A 25,798-nucleotide genomic window follows, 5' to 3' on the forward strand; every position below is an offset into this window, starting at 1 on the left:
TTATAAAGATGATGGTGTGACAAACACTCCTATAGATTTACCAACACATCTTTATTTCCTTCCAGAAAACAGTAAATTTGCAACATGCATGTTTCCGTTCTGTATCATCAGAGCTAAAAGCCTTTTCTGGTTCTGAGTCACTGTCAGCCAACTATGTCAATGACTATGAAGTTTCTTGGGTGGATGGTCTCATGATTAAGGTACCACATTGGGACTCGAGATCTGGCTTCAACTCCTGGCTCTGCTACAGACAGAGTTACATGCTCGTGGTTACACACCGTCTCTCTCTGCTCCAGTTCCCCATCTGTAAAATAGGGGAGAATAAAAATTCCCTCTCTCCACCCCTTGGTTTGGTTTATTAAACTGTAATCTCTCCAGGGCCAAGGCTGTTTCTTATGTGCACAGGCACCACCTACTACAATAAGGCCTTGATCTCTGTTTCGGATCCCGGGTTTTACGGCAATAAAAAAAAAAATACAAGGAATACAAACAGCAGTAAAAATGGTGTCAATTGGCATAGCTCCATTAACTTCATTGGAGCTATGTTGATTTATACCAGCTGAGAATCTAGCCTATATTTACTTGGCAAGTGGTTAATATCTTTTTAATACCTTCATGCTTGCCCAGAAACTAGAACTTGGTCTTCTATATATCAGGTTCTGTCCTCCTGAGATTATAGCTGTTAATTCTACTCACCTACATCTATACTGCTCCTCTGAGGCATCTTTAAAGCACACGTCCTTCACAAAGTCACACTGGGAGGGAGGGAGTTTCTCTAAGGCTGGTAGAGTACAATGATGTGGTTTAATATTTAAATCTTTACATCAATTTACATCTTCCAAAACTAGTGAGCGAGACTTTTACCTGGGCATTGGAGTTGATGGAATTACTCACTGTAAATAAACGGTCCAATTAATTCAATCCTTTTTTTGCGGGTTGTTTGGGGGCTGATCCAGACTTCTGCAAACGTATCTTCATAAGTCTTCAAATAATGTGATTACGTTTCTGCCTATTGGTTGGCAACTGTACACCTAGGCTGTGTCTACACTGCAGACCTTACAGTGACACAGCTGTACTGCGGCAGCTGTAAGGTCTCCTGTATAGTCGCTCTATGCTGAAGGAAGAGAGCTCTCCTGCTGGCATAATTAAACCGCCCCCAACAAGTGGCGGTAGCGATGTTGGCGGGAGAGTGTCGCTCACCAACACAGTGCTGTTCACACCAGCGCTTTTGTCGGTAAAACTTGTCAGTCTAGGGTGGTTGTTTGTATTTTGTTTTTTTTAACACTCCTGACTGACAAAAGTGCTAGTGTAGACAAAACTTAAGACTATTATCTGCCATTCACTCATGATGTGCAATTCCTCACATGGAGTTTCTGCTTCCTCGTTGCATGGCTGTAACCTATTAAACGGAACAATAGTGAATAGTAGATCAAACACTTAATGATAGATCACATCTATCATTTCCAAATTTAGAATTTCTGACAAAATTCAATTTTTTCAGTGGGAGGTGGAGAGAACCCTTAAATTTTTTTGTCTAGCTCTAATTTCTAGTACAGATTTTCAAACAAATATTTGTCATGACAATTGGTGAAACTTTCTAAACTGATAAATGTTTTCATGAATAAACTAGCAGACATCTGGATCCTTGAAAACGAGTGATAAGATGAACTCAAATTTGGGTTAGAATTGGTTATACCTGTAATCCTAAACTCCGAAGAAAAAAGAAACAACCTGCTGTCACTCTATAAAATGTTTTTCCTTTATTGTTGTCCTTTGGCTACAAGTCAAGTCAATGAAAAGAACTTTGATGCAGATCCTCACTGGTCAAAAGTGACATAGTTCCAGCTAATGGAGGGCTATGCCGCTTGTTGGGAATATGCCCCTTTATGTTTACAAGAATGTTAAAATTGCTCCATCTTAACGTTTCACACACGGTAATGGGGCCCATTTTCAGGAGGGGTGTGTGGGGTTTTTTTGAAAGCTGTACCAGCTTTCTAAGTAAACTAATTGTAACTCATTCTAATGAGCTGCTTGTTATGGGGTTGCTTAACCTATATGATTTTGTGCTGTTCTAGCTATTAGCAACCTGATGTTAAATGGATTTAACTTTTGTTGCGCCTATGTTGACTTGACTACTGAGCAAGCAAATAGTGCTGTACAGATTTTACTCAGGATCAATTTGGGATATTCTTTTAAGGCCCTAAATGAAGGAAGCAAACCCTCCCACAATTCACTTTCTTTCAATTTGTCTTATTAGACTTTCCTTCGATACTGGAGTATATATTTTTTTCCAGTGTGGGGCGCCCACAAAGCTGGTTTGCCAGTGTGATAATTGGTGTCGTGCCGTGCTAATCTGGCTCGCTGCTTTCAAAGTGTCTCCCTAGGTGTTTGGTTCATGGAGTGAATTGATATGGGCACCTATTTATAAAAAAAAAAAAAAAAAACTGAAAAGAAACCTGAATGGGGGGAGGAGGAACTGTTCCCACGGCTTTTCACACATAGCTTCTGTTGCTATGGTAATCACTGTCTGTACATGTTCAAAGCAACAGCTTCATTCAGAGTTTTGCATTCAAGCAATTTAGATCATTCTGTTTTGGGGTGTGGAGGACAGAAATTTTCCCAAAACTGTGTGTGAGCGAGATCACTTACTTACTTCATTGGCTGGGTCCTTGCTTTGAGGGAGCTCACAGTCTGTGTGTTTGTACAGCACCCAGCACAATGACATTTTTAGCTCACTGGGGCCTCCAGGCGATGCAGATTTAATAATAATAATAGACAGGTTGGGGGGGGAGTAAGAACAATAGGCAATTACACATACTGAGATACTCGTGGGGTGTGAGAAAACATCTCAGACCCAAAACTCTCTACAACGTGCTCTGAAGCTACCGGAGTGGGAGAAAATCTTTCTTTTTTGTTAATCACAGACACATCCTAGGCACACTAGCCAGTCGCGCTTATCATCTAAAGACAGCCACGGCACGCACACGAGGCCCTGAGAAGGCAGAAGGGCAAATCACTAGGGCTTCATATTCATATAGGGCCTGTTCCTGCTGAATCAAGGCCATACAGTCTCTCTGGAATCAGGTACATAGAGCTTGTTGCACTCTGGCCCTGTTTCAGCAAAGCACTTAAGCATGTCCTTGAAGTTAAGCGGGGCCTTTAGGAACATGAGATTTCGCAGATTCCTCTCCAGCACGTGGGTCTGCTGTGCACCAGTTGGGTTGGTGGTCTCCCCCCTCAGAGGTGGCTGAACTTCAGTTGCTCTGTATATATGTTACATCCCTATAAAATACTTAAAGGAGAGAGGACTTGTGTAAATAAGGAATCATTTATTCCAACGAAGGTACTGCACCAGTTTAGGATTTAAGAAAATAAGAAAACTCCATAGTTTCTAGGGCTCTTGATTTCAGGAAACCTTCATGCTTCTTTAGTGGAAGTTTTCTGCAGCCAAACACCCTGAAGTGTTGGTTTTTAAGCTTTTCCAACTAACAAGACACATCCTGCTTAAAAAGTATACTCTGTCTCCACTGTATGATCTGGCAAGTGCTAGAATTCAACCTCTGAGGACCTTGGTGTTTTTCTAAATTCAGCTGGATCAACTGTTCACAAAAGAGGAGTTTCTTGGCACAGTTTAGAGAAAAACATGGATAATCCCCACTGCGTGTTTGCATTACAACTGGCATCCATTTAGAGCGGGTATTGGGAAACCCTAGCCCCCAGTGCCAAAGGGGTTAATGTAGTTGTCACTACAAGCATCTGAATTAGGCAATACATATCTGAGTTTAACTCATGCCTCAAATATGGACTTAACTAATTGAAAGTATTTGGGGTTTCAATCCACACTTCCTTTCTCTTGACACTGCCTGTTTCAGTCTCTTGAATGTTTTCTAATTACTTTTTTGTAGAAATCAAAGAATTGCGTGACCGGAGTGCTTGTTTCCAGCTTGTAGGGCCATGCAAACTCTTTGGTTCAAACCACAACATTACTCGAAGTCTGCTTTGATTTGAATCTGAACTGCTGTTACTCCTTGAAATGTTCACTGGTGCCCATTCATTGCTTCTAGAAGCCTTTTGCTATTTTTCATTCTCTCTCTCTGTAGATCTGCAATATTTTCAAGCTGCTTTATCCTCTAAGTTTGAGAATGGCTTATTGACACACATGCCGCCATGATTTCCTGTGCCCCTGATGAGCAGAATCTAGCCCATGTAATCAGGAGAGTAGGACACAGTCACCCACAGACAACAAAAGAAAATGCCATTCAGGATAAGCTCTTGATGATGCAGAGAACTGACCATTCTGTCAAGGTTTAAATAGCTCTGTGGATCTCTGTTTCTGGAGTCATTTGAATCTTCCACAAGTTCAGTAGCAAATATTTTCCCATTGTTTAACTGTTCCAATTAAATAAAAAAGAAATATTTATTTTTGCTGCTTTTCTACCTGCCTCCCCACTGCAGAGTGAAGAGTTTTATATCCTATTTAAATAGAACTGTGTGACATGTTTCTTTCTTTTTTTGGCGCGGGGGGGAGGCGGAGAAATATAATTTCTCCATGGAGCTTTCTTAGACTGGAAGCCAGCTTATAAGGAAGTGTGGATAATGTCTGTGCTGTGAGGTTGTTTGCATTGGAAAAGACAGCAAAACTTATAGTAAGCTCTGAGTCTGAGGCTGAAATGGTGGGATGGAAAACTACAAATACATTGTACATCGTCCCTTCATAGAAATGTAGGACTGGAAGGCACCTTGATAGGTCATCTAGTCCAATCCCCTGCACTGAGGCAGGACTAAGTATTATCTAGATCATCCCTGAGTGATGATTGTCTAACCTGTTCTTAAAAACCTCCAGTGATGGAACTTCCACAACCTCCCCAGGCAACTTATTCCAGTGCTTTATTCCCCTTACAGTTAAGTTTTTAAACTCAAATCTCCCTTGCTGCAATTTAAGCCCATTACTTCTTGCCCTATCCTCAGCGGATAAGGAGAACAATTTATCATCCTCTTTATAACAATCTTTTTTTGTACTTGAAAATTGGTATCCTGTCCCCCTTCAGTCTTCTCTTCTCCAGACTAAACAAACACATTTTTTTAAATCTTCCCTCATAGGTCATGTTTTCTAGAACTTTAATCATTTTTGTTGCTCTCCTCTGGACTTTCTCCAATATTTGTCAAAATCTTTCCTGAAATGTGGTGCTCAGAACTGGACATAGTACTCCAGCTGAGGCCTTATCAGTGCTGAGTAGAGTAAACTAATTACTTTTTGTGTCTGGCTTACAACACTCCTGCTAATACATCCCAGAATGATGTTTCCTTTTCTCCCTCACCCCCACCCCCCAACAGTGTTACTGTTGCTTCATATTTAGTTTGTGATCCACTATAACCCCCAGGTCCTTTTCTGCAGTTCTCCTTATTAGGTAGTCATTTCCCATTTTATATTTCTGCAATTGATTATTCCTTCCTAAGTGTAGTACCATGCATTTGTCCTCACTGAATTCCATTCTATTTATTTCAGACCACTTCTCCTGTTTGTCAAGATCATTTTGAATTCTAATCCTGTCCTCCAACGTGCTTGTAACCCCTCTCGTTTTGGTATCATCTGCACACTTTATACGTGTACTCTGCCATTTTTCAAAATCATTTATGAAGATATTGACTAGAACCGGACCCATGGCAGATCCCTGTGGGACTCCACTCAGTATGTCCATGCAGCTTGACTGAACCATTGATAGCTACTGTCTGAGTATGCTTTTCCAACCAGTTGTGGATCCACCTCATAGTAAGTTTTTCTAGACTATGAGAAAAGCATGAGAGACAGTAGCAAAAGCCTTACTAAAGTAAAGATATGTCACATCTGCTGTTCTCCCCTTATCCACAAGACTTGTTACTCTGTCAAAGAAGAATATTAGATTGGTTTGACATGATTTTTTCTTGACACATCCATGTTGACTTTTACTGATCATCTTATCTTCTAGGTGCTTACAAATTGATTTTTGATTATTTGCTCCATTATTTTTCCAGGTATCAAAGTTAAGCTGAATGGTCAATAATTCCCTGGGTTGTCCTTATTCCCCTTTTTATAGCTAGGAACTATACTTGCCCTTTTCCGGTCCTCTAGGATCTCTCCTGTCCTCCACAAGTTCTCAGAGATAATCGCTAATGGTTCAGAGATCTCTTAAGCCTGTTCCTTAAGTATGTTAGGATGTATTTCTCAGGCCCTGTTGACTCTGAGACATCTAAATTATTGTTTTTATTCCCTGTTCCCTTGACTGGATTGATGAGAACACCACCTGCACCCCCAATTCCTTCATCCTCAGTCCCAGAGCCCTGTAGTCACTTCTGATCTGCTCAGGGTCACATATTGCAGTATCATTAGTGCCCCTGTGGATAAGCAGCATGGGGTAGTAGTCAGAGGACTGGATGGTGCTCGGCAATTCTTCCATAATGTCTTGGAGACAGGCCCCTGGCAGCCAGCTCGCCTCCTGGGAAGCCAAGTCCATTTGGCAGATGGATGCCTCCATCCCCCTTAGAAGGGAGTCACTAACCACTGTCACCCTTCAGAGTACAGAGCTTCTCCTGCACTTTTTGGGGGAGATCCCTCATCCCTTGTTGCCAGAGCAACATAACATTGTTGTTGTTTTTTTTAAAATCTCTATGTCCAATGGATTGGGAGCATGGCTGGAGCACTGCCTCTTGCCAGAAGTAATCAGCAGCCAGGTTCTTCCCTGTGAAGGAGCCATTTCCTCCTCCCTTTGTGGTACTACTGCAGTCCTCTCCGGCTGGATTGCTGCCTCAACCTTGGATTTTAATGAATTCTTCATGTGCACAGATGCCCCTCAGCCTAGCCACCTCCCCCTGTAGCTATCCCGCTTCCTCAGAGATTCTACCAGTAGGCATCCCTAACACTGGCTGATCTCTTCAGTCTGACTTTCTATGACAGGGGGAATGCTGGCTATAATCTCTGCAAATACACACCAGGACCTAGGTAGAGGCATCAGTGGTCAGGTTTTCTGTCTGCTTACAGGTGCAAGAGGAGAAGCCAAGAGCAGTGTTGGTACTGGCGTTGCAGCCTTCCGAAATCATGCTGATCTCATGCTCTCTTCCTGCTACAAAGGCCCAGTTTGCTGTCCCTTGCTTCCTACCTCCCCTTGGTCACTAAGGGTACGTCCACAGTACCCGCTGGATCGGTGGGTAGCGATCGATCTATCGGGGATCGATCTATCGCATCTTGTCTAGATGCGAGAAATCGATCCCCGAACGCTCTGCCATTGACTGACTCTGGAACTCCACCAGGGCAAGAGGTGGAAGCGGAGTCAATGGGGGAGCCGTGGCCATCGATCCTACGCCGTGAGGACAGGAGGTAAGTTGATCTAAGATACATCGACTGCAGCTACTCTATTCTCGTAGCTGAAGTTGCGTATCTTAGATCGATTCCTCCCCTCCCTCCCGCCCCCAGTGTAGACCAGGCGTTAGTGTCTGGCTTTCTGATCCCTTTTTCCCTACCTCAGCCCTGCCCCCTCATTAACACACATGGGAAGGGTGATCAAAGGACAGGAGGCTACAGCCTTGGTTGTGCACACTCAGCTAGCAGCTACTAGGCCTCTGGTCCTCACTCTCACACAATCCACAACACATTGTACACACTGTAAACTTTTAAGCGAGCCAAAAGCACTTACATTCACTAAAACAATTCCTAAGACGTTGATTCCTAGCCCAGCATGGTATGATATATACTAAGATGAATCCTGCTAATATACGAGAATTGCTGACATGATATAGGTGATGCCCTTTCACCCTTGCTAATATTCCTTCCAGAATGTCTACCACAGCTGAGAGGAAGGATAGTTTAGTTCTAAGGCACTGATTTGAGATCCAGACAAAATGACTGGGTTCAACTCCCTGCCCTACCAGACTTCCTGTGTGACCTTGGACAAGTTTTTTTCATAGATAAGGCCAGAAGGAACCACTGTGATCATGTAGCCCGACCTCCCTTATGACACAGGCCATAGAACTTCCCTGAAATAATTCCCATTGGAAGTAGAGCAGAACCTCTTGAAAAACATTCATTCTTGATTTAAAAATCGCCAGTGATGGAGAATCCACCATGACCCTTGGTAAATTGTTCCAGTGGTTACTTACCGTCACTGTCAAAAAAGTGTGCACGGTGTTTCCAGTCTGAATTTGTGTCGCTTCAGTTTAACAAGCTCCAATGTTTGGAAGCTGAATTACTTAATCTCCCTGTCTGTCAAAATGGAATAATAGAACTTCCCTACTGCACGGGGATGGTGTTGTGCAAATGTTTCACAGTCATTATATATTCATCCACACAAGAAATTCCTATTGCATGAATTGGAGGCTTTTCCACATGTTCTGTACTGATGTAACAGAGCAGAGAAACATGCTCCCTTTACTTTTCTTAAACAAAACAACCCCCACTCCCAAAAAACTACTGCCCTTAAACAACAAGCAACTTTCCCATAGATAGTCTGAAACGTTCCGAACCATTACCCGATGTCAATGATTGTCGGAGAAATTCCATATGAACCTCAAACTTGACTGAGTTAAGTGGGGAATGTGCTTCCTGACTCTTCAATTGGACTGTGTCTATGTTGCTTGGCGTACTTACTCGATGGTAAAGGAATTTTTTTAAGATCCATAAAAATGGCGTGGTACATGACCTAAAGGAACTGGAATTAGGGTGGAGGTATTTGTCATTCCTTTACATTTTCCCTATCTAGACAAGTACAAGCGGAGGCTGGAGGACATAAGGAGTGAGACCAATTAGCATTTGAGTGAGTAATTTAAAAGCATGTATCGTTACAAGCATTTCACAATATATTCCATTAGAATGGCAATCAGTGACGATGTGGTATCCATTTCTGTTCCGCAGTACAATCCCCTTGTGTGTTTGAAAGCTTGGCAGTCCCTTCTTTTAAATCTTTAATGTAGGAGCACAGAGTGCTCCCGTTTAACTCAGAACTGTGACCTTTTTCTACACTCATTCTCCAGATAATTATCCCATTCAGGACGGTCATGCTGCAGCCCTGCTCTGCCTTTCACATAGTTATTTTACATGGAATAACCTGATTCTAGAGAGTTGACAGGCCCAGGAGTCAAATTGCATGGACCAAATCCATAAATGCTCTGAGATCACAAGGAATGAACTTGGCCCATTGTCTTTGAGGTTTCTTATCTGAATAATAAAAATCTTTTAACGGTAAGAATTTCATTGCTTTCAAAAACACAATGACCAAGATTTTTGCAAGTAACCCGTGACTTGGGGCACTTTAACAATTGAGTGCCTAAGCTGAGACCTCAAAAAGGGACCCAATTCATCAGACAGTGCTGAGCATCCACTCTCTGAAAATCAGGCCCCTTTAAGGTGTCGCAAGTAGGTACCTGGAATCACTAGTCACCTTGGTCGCTCTTAGCCCAGGGTTCTTTCCAGTGTGCCATTTCTCTTGCAGCCTGGAGGCTAAAAATGTGGAGATGCCCATTCCAGTGTGTCAGTCCCAGGGCCAAAGTCAGCACTAACCTACACCCCATGTCACCCCAATGATTTCAATGGGGCAACGGAGGTGTAACACCTGGGCTTGGAGAGTGTAAATGGGATTGGCACCAAAAGCCTAACAGTTTTATTTCTAACCCCTGTCAACCTGCCAGCTTAAACCTTGTTAGGGAGCCTAATGCAACTTCAGCTTTAAAAATAGGTATCGCTTACTACCCTGTGCCCATAGGGGCAGCTGTGCCTCAATGGAGACTCTCCCTGCGGGAAGCAAGGTGGCAGCATCACCAATGGGCAGGTGACTTTAAACACTGGCTGAGGCTCCATAAGAGTGCCTGTTGAATCAGCAAATCTTCCTAGGGCCTTGTGTGGGGCTGGGCCATTGTCATGCACTCTACGGTCTGCACTTGCTGGCTCTGGGCTCCACAGCAAAATAGGGGTTGCAAGTACTTGCTTTGCTGTGCCCTGTTCTAGGAGAGAAGTTCCTGGTTCCAGAGACCTGCAGGCTGGGTTCTGCTGGCAGAACTCCAGCAGCAAGTGTGGCCCACAGCACCTACCTTTATACGTGCAGCGTCTGATGCTGCTTTTCAAACGGTTTTTGCCACAGCTGTTTCTTTGTTACAGCCATGACTTGGATATGCCAAAGGCACCAATGCAGAATGCCATTGACATTGGTAAAATGAAACCAAAGGAACTGGAGGTCCACCCCCCTCAACTGACCTACATCCAAAGCAACTGTTTTCAAAAGGAATGTGTGTAGATGTATTGCAGCTTCCTAACTACCTGCGCACAATGATTCCATAGCACTATGGGAGAACTCTTCCCACTCGTTTGTATCCCATGTTGCGACGTTAGGCTATGAAAGTCTCTGGGCGGGTGTTTTTTGTAAAATAAAATCTTACTGGGCCAGAACTGCTGCTGGCATAAATGTGTGCAGCTCCACTGAAATCAGCTGGTGTCACTAGAACGATCAGGGCCAATGTGGCTCATGACAAAAATCATACTACGAAGGAACTGTTCACGGTATTGTGCCATATGTTTGTTTATAAAGCAGAGTTAATCATCTACCCTATGAACATGGCCACTATACGCAGTGCACGGGCAATTTGCGAGCAGGAATAGTTTTCACTTATTTTTATTTCCTGTCATTTCCTGTGTAACATAATTTCTGGTGTGGTGCTTCTTCACAAGCAGTTTGCTTCTGTTGGGAATAGGCAACATCCACCCTGATTGAATTGTCCTCGTTAGCACACCAAAAAGTAATGTTTCCTCTGATAGTCACCTCTTCTTGTCAACTGTTGAGAATAGGCCACTTCCACCCTGATTGAATTGTCCTCGTTAGCACTGACCCCCAACTTGGTAAGGCAACTCCCATCTTTTCATATGCTGTAATATATATACTGCCTACCATATTTTTCACTCCATGCATCTGATGAAGTGGGTTTTAGCCCACAAAAGCTTATGCCCATATAAATTTGTTAGTCTCTATGGTGCCACAAGGACTCCTTGTTGAGTTTGCTTCTTGTATTCAGCCTCTAAAACTTGAGGAAAGTTGGCTAGTTTTGACTGCATGTGTAGGTTATGTGGTATTGTCCTTGTCCTCCAACTGGATGAGTATAACAACTAGAATTAGGTTTTCAGTTGCAAATGCTCTCATTTGTGAGTTTGGTGGCATTCACTTTCTGCAAATAGTCCCTGACATCTACTTAAAATTCACTGTTTCCACAAACATGTCTTCTGATGAACTCTCATCCAGTACAATATTTGCAGAAAGTGAACACCCAAAAAGGGGCTTGAGCACAGCTGAACCAAATTATTATAGTTTTATGGACTTGCTAATTAAAATTCCAGCCAATAGTCACATAACGTATCTTCAGGTATTTGCCCAGCTGTAGTTATAACTTTCATAGCAATATGATACAAGTAACGAAGGTGGTATAGGAAATCCTGCCCTTCATGGTTTTGATGTAAGTGATGTTACTTTTATGTTCCTCATATCCTGTGCCTCAAGCAGGCTTCTAGAAGGAAAGCTGTGACTGTCAGTTTTGGTCAGACGACCAGACATGACGTGCAAGAGGTCAATTCATTCTGTGTTTGTCAGCAAGGAAGACATTTATTTGCTGTAGGTACATCCGGCTTTGACTTCTTTGCAATGCTCTTTTGTTTATGCAAAATGCTAGCTGGGGACATAAGGGTCAAGATCAACATTCAAAGTAGGAAATCAATGCTCATAAATAGTAGCTCTGTGAGTTCAACAGAAGAAAGCTCCTCTATGTTCCATCTCAAACACTCCCTATAGAAGGAAAACAGAAAAATTACATTTTCCCTGTAGGCATATTGATCCTTTTTACATTACATTACTCCGGCTCTGGTAGGTTATGTCTATGCAGCCCACGGAAGCAAGTGCCCCAGCCTGGATTGATGGATTTTGGCTAGCAGGGCTCAGGCTCATGCTCCAAAAATAGCTGTGTGGACACAGCACTTTGCAGTCACAGCTCGGGCTGGAGCACAGACCCTGAAGCCTAGGGGAGGGGATTGGCTTCAGAGCCCAGGCTCCAGCCTAGGGTGACCAGACAGCAAGTGTGAAAAAGTGGGGGGTAATAGGCGCCTACATAAGACACAGCCCCAAATATCGGGACTGTCCCTATAAAATCAGGACATCTGGTCACCCTACTCCAGCCTGATCCACAGCTTCAAAGTGCTGTCCACACAGCTATTTTTAGAATGCTAGCCCAGCCCTGCTACTGCAAATCTATTGAAGGGGGCTGAGAGGCTCACTTCCGAGGGCTGTGCAGACGTGCGTATAGTCATGCAATCGCCTGAAACTACCATATATATGTGGAAAGACTCTGGGTTTCATGTGTCAGTATTAACTGCCCCTTACCTGAAATCAAAAGTCCAAATGTTATAGAACAGGTTGTAAAACCTTAGCAAATAATTTTGGCTAATGGCAACATAACAGCTCTATAAGTCAAAGCTATTTGTTATTTGTACTATAGTAATGTATAGGGGCTCCAGTGAGGGGCCAGACCCCCGTTACATCAGGTGCTGTACATGAATACAACAAAAAGTTTTCACTGGCCCCAAAGAGCTTGCAATCAAAGTATAATCTATTGCAGTGGCATTCTTATCTTAATCTGTAGCCACTTGTCTTTCATAACATATGATCGATATAAAGAACTGCTGCTGTATGATGATATGGGTCATATCTTCTATTTCTTTAACAAGTGACTTCGAATGTTTGGTTCTTTTCATCCTGAGCGCTTGATTTTGTTCATAACAAATACTTGAAAAAAAGTAAAAGTGATTGATGTCTCTGGAGAAATAACACCCATTCCAACTACCCTGTAAACATTGACATATCTGCGCAAACATTTCGTACTGGGTTCGTTAATGCTGTTAATTTCCCTCTGCTGCCACCTACAGGTATTGCATCAGGAGTCAACCAGTGGTTGAAAACCCTCGACTTCATGGGTTTAAATCCTTATGTACAATAGTGTCTCCAGCTCAACAGACAAGAAATCCCTGTAAGTGGGACAGTTATGTTTGCTGCCTGCTCCCAGAACATTCTTGAGGTAGTTACTGTAGGAGCAGGTGGCCTGGCCACTTGGCTTAGCCAGCCACACCATGTTATCAAGGATTGCATCAGCATACATATAAGGAAACACAGATTCATACCTCCAGCCTCTTGGCTCAAAAACGCTGTCTAAAAGCTAAAGATTTCTAGGCCGTCTAATGCAGAATTTCTCGCCCCTCCACTACAGCTTTGTGCTTAGAATGCAGGTTTGCAATTCTTCATCCCTAGACACTGACTCTTTTCATACAACTTCTCTCCACTAGATATTTTTGGGAAATCTACCCATCTTTCACTGCTACTAAATCAGCTCCATTAGTGGGAGCAACAGTGTACACAGGAGACTGAGGTTCTCTGATGGTTCCACCATTGTCACTTAGATCCCCTCTGAGGAGAGTTACGCTACGGTGGTGGAAACATCAATGCCCTGTCTACACCAGGTTCACCGCCATCATTACTACTACCATACAGTGGAGCCATACAGGCAGCAGTGAAATACTGGGTGGTATCCCAAAACAGGCTAGTGTCAACACAGACCTAGTATTTCTAAAGGAGTAGCAGAGAAAAGTAGAGTGTGGCTCTCAGTCCAAATTCAGATCTGGTCCAAATTCAGACCTGGTGTCAAAGTAATGTCTGTCTGTTCTATGGATAAGTCTATGTCCTTTGTGACTGCACAGAACAATAATTCCTTGCTCAGTCATTCAGTGGTTGGGGGTAAGGATGGGGATAGGGGGTACTGAATGGGTCTGATAGGAGTATGGAACGTGCAGCACTTGGGAGTAACAAAATGTTGTCATAGTGAGCGCCATGGAAATGCCTGCAAAGAAGAGCATAAATCATAGCTAGGAAATGCATCAGGATAGAGTTTCCACAGCGCAGAGTAAGCTGGGTGAGTGCTTAATCAGAGGGTCTCTGCGACTGTATTTCTTTTAGAGCAAACAACAGTGTGCCCAAATGCTTCGCAGAAGTGTAGAGATACTGTCCCTGCCCTTGAACATCTGGTACTCTTTTGGGCCCAAACTCTCGAACACTAATATGGGGACAGGAGAGGCTCTGTTTTTTGCCGTTCCAAGCACGGCAGTCAGGCGGCCTTCGGCGGCGTTTCTGTGGGTGATCTGCTTGTCCCGCGCCTTCGGCATACCCACCGCTGAAGCCGTGGGACCGGACCTCCCGCAGAAACGCCGCCGAAGGCTCCCTCCCTGCCACCCTCACGATGACCAGCACGTCGCCCCCCCATGGCTTGCCGCCCCAGGCATGTGCGTGCTGTGCTGGTGCCTGGAGCCGCCCCTGGGTGGGGAGGTGACGTAGAAGTCCAATGGGCAAGGCCTTGAATTGGAACTTGGGAGACCTGGGTTCTGTTTCTAGTTTTGCTCCTGACCTGTTGTCTGATCTCAAGCAAGCAACTTTACAACATATTACAATGTTTTCCTTCTGTAAATGGGGCAAATGATACCCCTTTGCTTTTTAAAGTGCTCTAAGGTCAGTGGATGAAAATGGCTAATCCAAAGTCTCTCCATTAAATTCAATAGGCTGTAGATCAGGACATAGAAGAGCTAAGTACTACAAATTACACACACGAGCAATTTCAGTGAGTACGATATATATGCACGTGATGTCATTTTTCCAGGGTGGTGGTCACCCAGATTTTTAGTCCTGGTCCTGCAAATAATCAGATTGAAAATACCCCTTGTGTCTAGCTGCTGCAGAAGTTGTGATTTTAATAAATTCTGATGGGAATTTAAACTGGTGCCTCAAGGAGAGAGGAATATTCTCTGGCAGAAATGAAGAAAGCAGACTGGGTATGTATTTAAAAAAAAAAAATCTGACCTGGCCTACATGCTACTTAGGCCTCTATTTGAAACTCTTGGGTGACCCCTTTTGAGGTTAAAAATAACGCTGGATTTCTACGTGTGTCACAAGTGACTGAAGATAGAAAATCTGGGTCCGAACAGGCATGGTGAGGGAAACCAGTGCAAAAGCGCTAAGGCTGCTGTGCATTATTTTGAAGTTCAGATAAAGCTGTTGAGGGGCCTTTCTCTGAGGGAATGAGGCAGGTAATGCTGTAGCATGATCACCTTCCCCTTCTCATGTTTGTTCACTGAGCAAGGAACAGAGGTCAAGGCCTCATAGAACGTTATTGGTCATAGTTATTACTATTTATCTGTATTACCGTAGTGCCCATTGTGCTGGGCACTGCAGAGAGGCAGAATAAAAAGACTATTCCTGCCCCAAAGAGCTTGCAATGTAAGAATAAGGCAAGGGACAACAGATGGATGCAGCTAGACAAAGGAGTACAAGGAAACAACGACACTGTGTTGGTCAGCATGATATGCAGTGGGCTCAGCACACCAGCAACCTCACCATTGTCAAGGTAGGCATCACAGCAGAGGAGAGTTTTGAGGAGGGATCCGAAGGTGTTTATGGGGATCGCTTCCCAAACATAGGGAGCAGCATGGGAGAAAACACAAAGTTGCTTGTTTGAAAATCTAATAAGTGGGACGTGGAGCCTGGCAGTATGGGCTGATCAGAGGCAAGTATTGACAACTCAAGTATGCAGATTGCCGTTCGGTCACAAGATTAAAACTGCTATTAGATAGAGGAGAGAAAACAGTTGTGGGGAGATTGTACCAAGTAAGTGTGACTCATAGTTTTTCCACCCCTGCGGTAAATAGGCGACTTAACAAAACTACTAGCACAATACCAGGCCAGAGTGCTATTGCTGGGCCTTCGGAGCAAGCAAGCAAGAAAGAACTGTAAAACTCACAGGTGGAGCAGGCTAGGCTGGGATCAAAGATGCACCATTTTGGCTAAGGGGGTGGAGTTGAACACGTGTGATGTCTGTACATCTGCATGACTCTCTCTCCTGAATAAAGTGGCAACCTTTGGCTTCCCATTGTGGTATAGTTTTGACCTAGTATAAAGCAGGGGGTGGCTCTGAATTACTAAAATTTATACAACTGCATCACACTTTTAAACCCACACCCTGCCCCAGCTCTAGATCCCGGGATCAACTGTGTGGTGTAGTTTTCACATATCTAATGGCAGACTTAAGCTTGCCAAAATAGGTCTGGTCAATAAGTGACCCATAGTGCTCTCAGTGGGCAATATACAGTACTACACATACCTGGATCTGATCATGTAAATGTGGTTTCATCCCTTTCACTGCCATATATCTTGATGTGCTTTGGTTTTAGCTCTCTTCCCCAGACTGTACATGTTTTCAGGGTGGGGTAGATGGTGGATTTCCTGAGGTCTTGGCAAGGTGTTTTTGAAGAGACAGCTGATGTTGGTAGGGAGGGATCATCTTGTTTTTTCTGCACACTTTGCCTTTCCCTTTTGGGAAGGGCTCTGTAAGTCTTTGTCTTCAGGATCCTTTGTTTGGTATCTATGGGGTGTGAGCAAGTATTTCTGGAGCAGCCCAAAGAACAAGTCCACACACATTGTAGTGGATCAGAACTTAACATTGGTCCTTGGGTTTGCTTTTATTTCCAAAGAGTGGAGCTCACCCCTGTGAAAGGTCAACACAGGATCTATGGACCATTTAAGTCTATTGAAGTTCTATTTTGTGCTGGCCCTCTGTGCAAAGTTAATTTCATTCAAAAGGAACTCCAAATAAAACAGTTTTGAGTCTTGAGCCTTCTCCCCAGGTTTGACTGCTCCCAGAGTTCCTCTTTGACTGCTCAGCCCACACCCTCTGTCTTCTTTATCGCTATAGACAGCCATTTCCCACCTCACTTATATCAAGGTGAGGTAATAAGCAACCTGTTGCAGTGAGTTAGCAAAATGCACTTATGGTCACTTGCTAACAGGGTGTGGGTTTCAGCCAAACACTCCCAGCCTCTTACAAAGGGCTGTTTGGATTTGTTTTAAGAACATGTGATTGATGTGACATTGTCACCCAAAACCTGCCTGTGACTTCCTATGACTACAGAGGCCAGGAGGAAAAAATGCTCTCACACCAAGAGAAGTTGCAAATCCCTGCAGTAGAGGAAGCATCAGTGTTGAGCTGCTGCCCTCTGCTGATACACAGAACTAATCAAGTCAGATAATCAGGGTGTATATCCATTTCCTGCAAAGTTGCTGTGAGCAGTGAGATTTTCACAGGCTGCTTAACTGAAGAATTGCCAAAGCCTCCCAGCTTGCATTGTCTAATTACTGAAAAGTTTGTCCTGGGTTTCTGCTCCTGACTAAAGTAAACATGTTTGTTCACAATGTCCTGCATTCCTATTGACGAGTTATGTAAAGCGGTAACGGCAGTTCATTAAGCAAAAGGTAATAAATTTAATAACTACTCATCTCTTGTAATGGTTTGTTGCCCTGACATGAGTCAAAGTGAATGTGGTGTTGGTGAAAGGTGCTGCATTGACAGCCCTGGAGACTGGAGCCCTTTATTCATCCCCAGAGCAAGGACCGGGCCTAACCGGGACTTAAATGTCACCTAGGCCTTGTTCTAGCTCCCTTCTGTTGGGGTGGATTTCACTCTTCTGGGGAAAATACTTATACAAGGGCTCTTTGCAAATGTGGGGGGAGGGAAGCAAAATGTGACTAATCTATCATTGCCTGGGAATATTACCTTGGCTCTACTGACTAGTGACAAAAAGCTGCTTATATTGGCCTGGCAAGTCATAAGAACAGCTGACAATGGGGAGTTCCAATATAACGAACAGGGCAAGAAGGAAAGTGCTTGAAGCGTGCTAACTTGTGTCAAGAAGTTGTAGGCCAATCTTTGGACATGTGATGACTTTTTTTTTTTTAAGCTGACATGAGTACAAAACCATTTCTGAGAGAGAAGTGTTTCCGGTTCAGCTGAATGGGCTCGATTGTGGTTTTTATGGCTTTATCATAAGACCTGAATCAGGGGCAACTCATAGGTTTGCTGCTTCAGAAGCACCATATGGTCTCTACTTCCCCCGGAGACAAGCTCTATAATTAGTGCAGGTTATTTCCCTCTCCTGGACATCTTCCAGCTGTTCTGGCAAGAATACAGCCAGAGGCGGCAGAACCAAGGCTTCTTCAATATCCTGCCTACTCCTGCCCACCAGCATGGCCTGATGCAAGGGACTGGACTAGATGACTTCTTGAGGTCCCTTCCAGTCCTATGATTCTATGCCCAGGCCTCATGAAAACTGTTCTCCCTCCATGGGCTACCTGTGATGCAGACTGTGAATAGCAGGCGAGTATGAGCGTGGCACATAACACAGGACACGACTCCATCTCCAATAATATCTCCAGTTTGAGGCGAAGGGTCTACAACTCTTCACATACATCAGTTATACCAGCCCTCACTTACAAATGGGAGATTTGGGCATTGGGAATATTCACTGTGCGGCGTTAGTTACAGAACCAGACATTCGTATACACCAGCATACAGGTGAGATTGGAAGATATGGTCAATGGTGACATAAGCATAAAATAGCTATAGTAGGTCAGACCAATGGTCCATCTGGCCCAGTATCCTGTCTTCTGACAATGGCTAGCACCAGATGCTTCAGAAGGAATGAGCAGTCCAGGGTAATTATCAAGTGATCCATCCCCTGTTGCCCACTCTCAGCTTCTGGTAGTCAGAGGTTTAGGGACACCGAAAACATGGGGTTGCATCCCTGACCATCTTAGCTATTAGCCATAGATGGACCTATCCTCCCTCCATGAACTGTTCGGGTTTTTTTTTTAACCCAGTTATGCTTGTGGCCTTCACAACATCCCATGGCAACAAGTTCCACAGGTTGATTGTGCATTGTGTGAAGAAGTACTTCCTTATGTTTGTTTTAAACCTGCTGCCTATTAATTTAATTGGGGTGACCCCTAGTTCTTGTGTTATGTGAAAGGGCGAATAACACTTTCTTATTCACTTTCTCCACACTATACATTATTTTGTAGAATTCTACCTATCATATCCCACCTTAGCTGTCTCTTTTCTAAGCTGAACAGTCCTAGTCATGTTAGTTTCTCCTCACCTGGAAGCTGTTCCATACTCCCATTTTTTTGTTGCCTTTCTCTGTACGTTTTCCAATTCTTATGTCTTTTTTTAAGATGGGGCAAACAGAACTGCACCAGAACCAGTAGTCTAGGTGTGGGTGTACCATGGATTTATATAGTAGCATTATGATAATAAGAAAATAGCTATCCTTTTCCTAATGGTTCCTAACATTGTTAGCTTTTTTTGACTGCTGCTGCACATCAAGCAGATGTTTTCCGAGAACTAGCCATGATTCCTCCAAGATCTTTCTTGAGTAGTAACAGCTAATTTAGACCCCATCATTCTGTATTCAAAGTATCTATATATGATGCATAGTAGCCATTGATGAACAAGATCTTGTTTTGGATAATAGGGAATTTCAGGTGACTGAGGCTGCTCTGTACTCAGGTGTTCATGGTTGTACACTGATGCCAACTCTCATACAATTCAAAAGCCTCAAATCTCCTGCAGAATCCTGAGCACTGCAATAGACCTGTGATCTATCAGCCTTCAATGACTTGTTTAAACCTTGCTCTCAAGCACACAATTAAACACCTCAGGAAGGTCAGACTGCAAGTCCAGACTTGCCCAGGCTAACACCAGCTGCTATAAAACCTGAATCTTTGGCTAATAAACCAAGGTTGAGACACTCTGTACCTGCACATTAATTAGCTTCAGAGATTGTACCTCCAATCTGAAATGCAGACACTATTTTTCACTTGGATTGCTCTTTGGCCAATTAGCAAGTTTCCTAATGGGATGTCAAGTTACACTCTTTGTTTGTGCAGCACTTCAATGTCAAAATGCTGGCTCTGGATTCAGGTGAAACTGGGCACTCTCCCATCTCCAGAACTCTTTTTTTTTTTTTTTTTTTTTTTTTTAGGTGGGGGCAACAAAATGTCTGTTCCCTTGCACCCCCTCTAAATCAAATACATCAGGACAGACTTGCCCCCCAAGTGCAAAGGGGATCAATTCACAAGCTGTGGTAGAGAAGGGATTTACCCGTCAGTGGACTTTTGCTGAGAGAAGGCAGCATTTTTAGACAGTTAAGGTTCCTTCACTGGAGCAAGTACGCTGCCACATTAGGATTACTTCCAGCCAGGTTGGCCCCACCCTCCCCTTGTGACATCCCATATGAAAGGACATGTTCTATCTTGCCTTTGCTGGAGTTGCATGCATGCATGCAAACCCAAGCATGAGGGAAAACCCTGATAGGAACACACTTCTAGGTGTTCTCACAGATGTTGGAAAATCTGGTCCTTTGTGTATTATGTTGGTGATATTGTGTGGGCCATAGATGACTGTTGACAAGTGCCTTGTGTAATAGCAGTGGCTGGCAAAAGGCTTTCCCACCCTGCGAACATTCCTTGGAAACTTTTCCTGTTCCACATCATGATGAACCAGAGACCTTTCCAAATTCTTTTGGTGGAAAAAACTAGAGTGTGTGTGAATGAGTGTGTGTGTGTGCACGCACGCATCTGGTGAACAGGGTACTCACGTGGGATATGGGAGACCTGACTTCAAGAGCCTGCTCTGAAATATGGCTGTCTCTCTTTGTCTATCCTGTTGGAGCTGTTCCACTCTTGCATAAATACATATTCCTTGCATCAGAGCCAAATGGGCTCTACATCCTAGTGGTTAGGGCACTTGCCTGGGATGTGAGATGCCCAGGTTCATAGTCCCTGATCTTGATTTGGGACTCAAACCCAGGTCTTCCACACCCCAGGAAAGTGCCCTAATGACTGGTGTCTGTCTGTCTGTCTTGATCAAAAAGTCCGTCCTGGGCCTCGGACCTTTTCTTTGCTAAAACATTTGTCAAACCTGGCACATTATCTCAAACCATTTTGATTCCAACAAAAGGAGTTTGTTCTGTCAAAAAATTACCAAGCAGCTCAATTGTATAAGTATTAAATAAATAAAACTGAGTATCCAGAACTCTCCTGGTTGTCAGTAAGGGAATAATTTAACAATGTGCAGAAATAGTTAGTGGGTGTGTACAACTCTACTATTTGTGAACATGCTTTCGATGAGCCGCATTAAAATGTTACCCCTGGATGTCAGCTACTGATGTTGCGCACTTCAGCATTAAAAGCCAAGCAATGGACTGCTTTCCTGCAAAAGGAGAGAAACATCCTAGGCTCTGCTCAGCTGTGGTGAGTGGATGGGACTGTCAGGGGGCTGGTTGTGCTCCCTTGCCCTGAGTGGCCTGGCCCTGGCACAAGTTGCAATGGCAAAGGATCAGCTCTAACTTTATGCCAGTACTGTTGGGTCCACGATGCCACGCCCCTTCCCTGCCCGTCCCTCACACACCACCTCCATCTTCTTATGCTAAGGGGAGTGCTGGTGTAGGAGGTTGAGGAGCTGGCTCTCCCAGCTTTCCACCAATGGCAAATTCACCTGTGAAGGGGACTTCTCCCCTCACCATCTCCAGCCACTTCATATCCAAAGTGGATTTAGCAGATTGGAGACTCCTGCTCTTGATGTGAGTTATCTCATGTTGGTGACTTTGCCTATGACTTACTATAGCATCAATCAAGCATTTTCAATAAATTTATAAAATATTATACAAAGCTCTTTTTAGCTATTGTGCACTTGCCATCTTATTGTCCTAATTGGTTTAGTATTTCATTTTGGCTGACGTGCAAACATCTTACAAGTGCTCAAAAGAACCTAGTGTAACAATATCCGAAGCTGACTAGTAATATTATATAAGGCTATTGAAGGTAAGAGAAGATCACAGATACCCGCAAAGACTGTGGTGTGGTTGTCAGGGCATAGAAAATTAGAATCCATTGGTCCTGTAGCAAAGGCAACTTCCTTTGAGTATCCTTAATGGTAGAGGGTCAAATTTTAGACTTCTGATTTTGCACAAACCAAATTTTGTGTTCCATCGCTGTACATGTGAATGATAGGTTTGTGCACGTAAATCCTTACTTGCACATGTAAACTAAGTACAAACAAGCTATATAAATGCAAGGGGGGGTGCACGCGCACTCACACATTTGCTAGTGATTGCTCATGCACAAATGGAGGTCTGTTTTCTTTTGGAAAAACCTGGCCCTGAGCAGTTTCTATTTAGGTACTGCAATAGTATAGTAAATGGATGAAATATAGTGGCCATCTCCCGCAACATATTGGTCCAAATTAATCAACTCACAGCAAGCTTGTGGAGTCTTCTAACTTGTTAGATTGGACTAAAAACCCACGGTCTGTTTCCCTTGTGGGTATTTTAGGGATGCTTGTACATCATGTAAGGGATGTGAGCATGGCTAGAGCTGAGATGGGGCAGAACCAGGGTTCAGGGTCTCTAGTGGAGGCTGCTATAAATTATGCCAGGATCCCACAGTCTGAGGATCAGGGAAGCAGAATGGCTTAGAGCCATTTCCTCCCCTCCCTCAATCCTACATTGAGAACAATTAGGCTGGAATGAAGGATCTGATGCAAAGTATTCCTAGATAGTGGGCCTGATCCAAAGCATCTTGCAGTCAATGGAAAGACTCCCATACATCTCAATGGGTTTTGGACTCAGTCCAGTTTGTGGAAGTGATACAAAAAGGTGAGCATACAAATCCTACAGCTTACAATTATTGGACACCTACATGCATGGCGAGATCGTCTATAGAAACATATTTCTTCACAAATGTGTTTCCTTTCCCAGATTGCTGTTGCTGGGCTTGACCACTTCATTATGAAAGCAGTGCAGATAGAGCAGGTCATCTTTTGGGGGAGAGGAGGAGCAGCTTTCATCTGAAATGCCTCAGGACAGGGAAATTGTTACTCTAGAGAAACTGGACACTTATCCTTCTCTAAACCCAGTGACGAGCTCCCCAAATCCTAAGAACCGGTTCCCTACCAGGTCCTCAGCGGTTCAGCGGTGGGGGGGGAGGGGTCTTCACTCGCTCCGGATTTTCGGTGGCAGGTCCTTCACCCGGAGTGAGTGAAGGACCTGCCACCGAAGTGCCGCGTAGGGAAACACATGGTGAGTACAAGCCCCATGTACCTGTCTTCCCCCACCCCGTCACCCACCCATCTGACCCCAACCCACGTCCTGCCCCCGACTGCCTCCCTCAGAACCTGCAACCCATTAACCCCCCCCTTGTCCCCTGACCACCCCCTCCCAAGATCCCCCCACCCTAACTGCCCCCCAGGAACCCACCCCCTACCCAACTTGCCCCACTCCTTGTCCCCTGACTGCCCCAATCCCATCCATCACCACCCCGACAGACCCCCCATCCCCTGACCGCACCCCCATAACCTCCTCCCCCTCCAACTGCTCCCTACTCCTTATCCAACCCCTTCTCCCAGCCCTGGCTGGCCCCATTACCATGCTGCTTTGTAAGGATGCCACGCAGCCACTGGAGCTTGCAGCCCCACCCCCTTACCCAGAGGTGAAAGTAAGCTGGTACGCTCCCAGGGTGGCCTGGCTTCCCCAGGGGGACAATTTAAAGGGCCTGGGGCTCCCAGCAGGGGCTGGAGCCCCAGGCCTTTTAAATTGCCCCCAGAGCCCCACTGCTGGAGCCCTGGGGTAGCAGCAGTGGGGCTCTGGGGGCTATTTAAAAAGTCCAGGGCTCCCGCTGCTTCTACCGCCCTGGACCTTTAAATAGCCACCGGAGCCCTGCCGCCACTACTCCAGGGCTCCAGCAGCTATTTAAAGGGCCAGGGCGGTAGAAGCAAGGGAACCCCAGGCCCTTTAAATAGCCCCCAGAGCCCTGAGGTAGCGGGGGGCTCCAGGGGCTATTTAAAGGGCTGGGGCTCCAGCTGCCTCTGCCGCCCCGGTCCTTTAAATAGCCGTGGGGCCCCGCCGCTTCCCCCAGGGCTCCAGTGGCTCTGCGAACGGGGAGGGGGCGATGGAGGAGGGGTCAGGGGAGCCTTGGCCTCCCCCACTGGGAGCTCAGGCAGACCAGACGGGGGATGGTCCTGCAGGCCGGATGTGGCCTGCAGACCGGAGTTTGTCCATCCACCCGCCCCTTTAGGAACTGGTTCTACATCGGCGTCTAAATTTAGCAACCAGTTCTTGCGAACTGGTGCGAACCGGCTCCAGCTCACCACTGTCTTAAACCCTATTCCTCCTCTACGGACAAGGTGGTTTAAATAGCAAGAATGAATTCTCTTGTCCCATCTGAAAGTCAGCTCCTTCCCTCTCCTGTTAATGGACTGTGGGTTTCTCCATCACTTGATTATGACTTGAGAAGTGGCCTGAGAATAAAGCCCTAATTTATGTGATGAGAACCCATCAGATTCATTGCGTTGCATATTGGAAGAAATGAAACAAGGTTTTGTCTCATTGCTTCCTTATTGTTAATTGCATGATAGACAGTTAATTTCAAGGAAGCTGGTAGTGTTAGCAAGTTCCTAATGTATCACACTGATGTTCTGTTATCATGGTATGTGCATTTTGACATGGCCATTGGGCGTATCTATCTCTAATCCCCATGCTTCACTTTTAGTTAATTTCTTCTTTACTCTTTCTTATGTCAACCTCCTCCCTCCTCACCACACACACACCTGGCTACTCTGTCTCTGTGCATGCCCTACAGGCAGCATTAGCACAGAGGCCAGAAGCGGGGCATGCTGGGGCAGGAGAAAGGACGTGGCCAAGCATTCTACAACCTGGCTGCTGCAAGGTCTGGGGGCCACAGCAACCAGATCGCAAGCTACAGCTTCCCTAATTGATGCTAGCCGGCCCCCAGCAACTCCAGGATCAGGGAGGGGCAAGCTATTCCCCCCGCACCCCAGGGCCACCCCGTGCCAAACATTGCACCAGTGTAGGGATGAATTTTGTACTTCATATACATGACGTCTTTAAAAAACCCAAACGTTGTTTAAATGGAGAACTCTCCTGGAATGGCTAGTGCCCTCATAGAAAGATAGTTCCCTCCCTGCTGTAGTATGTAGGGAACACTGTTTTGCTCAGAGTGAACATAGTTTGTGTGGGTGTATATTTAAATATCAATGAGCAAAGTGAAAAAGGAGACCAGTTTCAACTAGTCTCCCGTTTCATTATTTGCAAGACTCCTTACCCTCATGCGTTGCTTTAGGTAATCGTCTAACCCATCTGCAAACTATGCAAAACATTTCCAGCACTGGGAAAAAATGGTAAAATGTCTAAAAGGTGCCATATCTGCCAGGAACTCACAATGACCTTTTAGCCACCATGGTGCAAAACAAGAGTCGGGCTCATGGATCTGATCTCTAGAAAAGGATTCCCCCAATTTTTGTGACAACTCACAATCAGCTGTTGTGTAATGACAAGCTGCTGGGCTGAGACTCTGTTCAATAAAGGGCTCAGTGCAGAAATGAAATCCTAAAATGAGGCACATTGTGAGTGGGCATAAAAACAGCAGGAAACTGGGGGGAGCATCCTGAAGAAACAATGGTACCAGAAAGAACATGAAGTTAAGAGATGGAGGGAACACTAGGAACAGAAGAGACATGGCAAGGTTGGGGAACTGTACTGCCCCATAAAGCAGAACTTGAGGCTACATTTTCCTCTTACTTCACTTGTAAGAATATTTATTGAATGAACATGCTGCTTATTTAAGGCTGATTGTTACAATATCTGACACTGAAAATATACGTGGGTGTGCATGCATGCATGTGTGTGTGTAATATAAGAAAGACAGACAGGCAAAAAATAGCACAATTGTCTCCACTAGGTTCCATTACTGAAAATGTCTGAACCTGTTTAGATGCAAAGTCCTGTGAATTCACTCATCAACTTTCCTTTGGTTAATATGCCTGAGCAGGCTCAAATCACAGTGAAACAAGGAAA

At 44.6% G+C, this 25,798-nt stretch overlaps 1 protein-coding gene and 1 long non-coding RNA gene across 3 annotated transcripts in view; one reads left to right on the plus strand and one right to left on the minus strand.

Annotated features, from left to right (window-relative positions):
* The window catches only part of GPR132 (G protein-coupled receptor 132), a 144,514-nt gene that overhangs the window by 35,700 nt on the left and 83,016 nt on the right, over positions 1-25,798 (plus strand). The window lies entirely within an intron of this gene.
* Positions 33-1,363, minus strand: LOC120402776. Its single transcript, XR_005597285.1, has 2 exons — positions 697-1,363; positions 33-304 (listed from the first exon to the last, which is right to left on the minus strand). It is a non-coding gene; the product is annotated as an uncharacterized LOC120402776 (long non-coding RNA).

The sequence above is a fragment of the Mauremys reevesii genome, linkage group 4 (genome assembly GCF_016161935.1).
Source record: "Mauremys reevesii isolate NIE-2019 linkage group 4, ASM1616193v1, whole genome shotgun sequence".
NCBI classification, from domain to species: domain Eukaryota; kingdom Metazoa; phylum Chordata; order Testudines; family Geoemydidae; genus Mauremys; species Mauremys reevesii.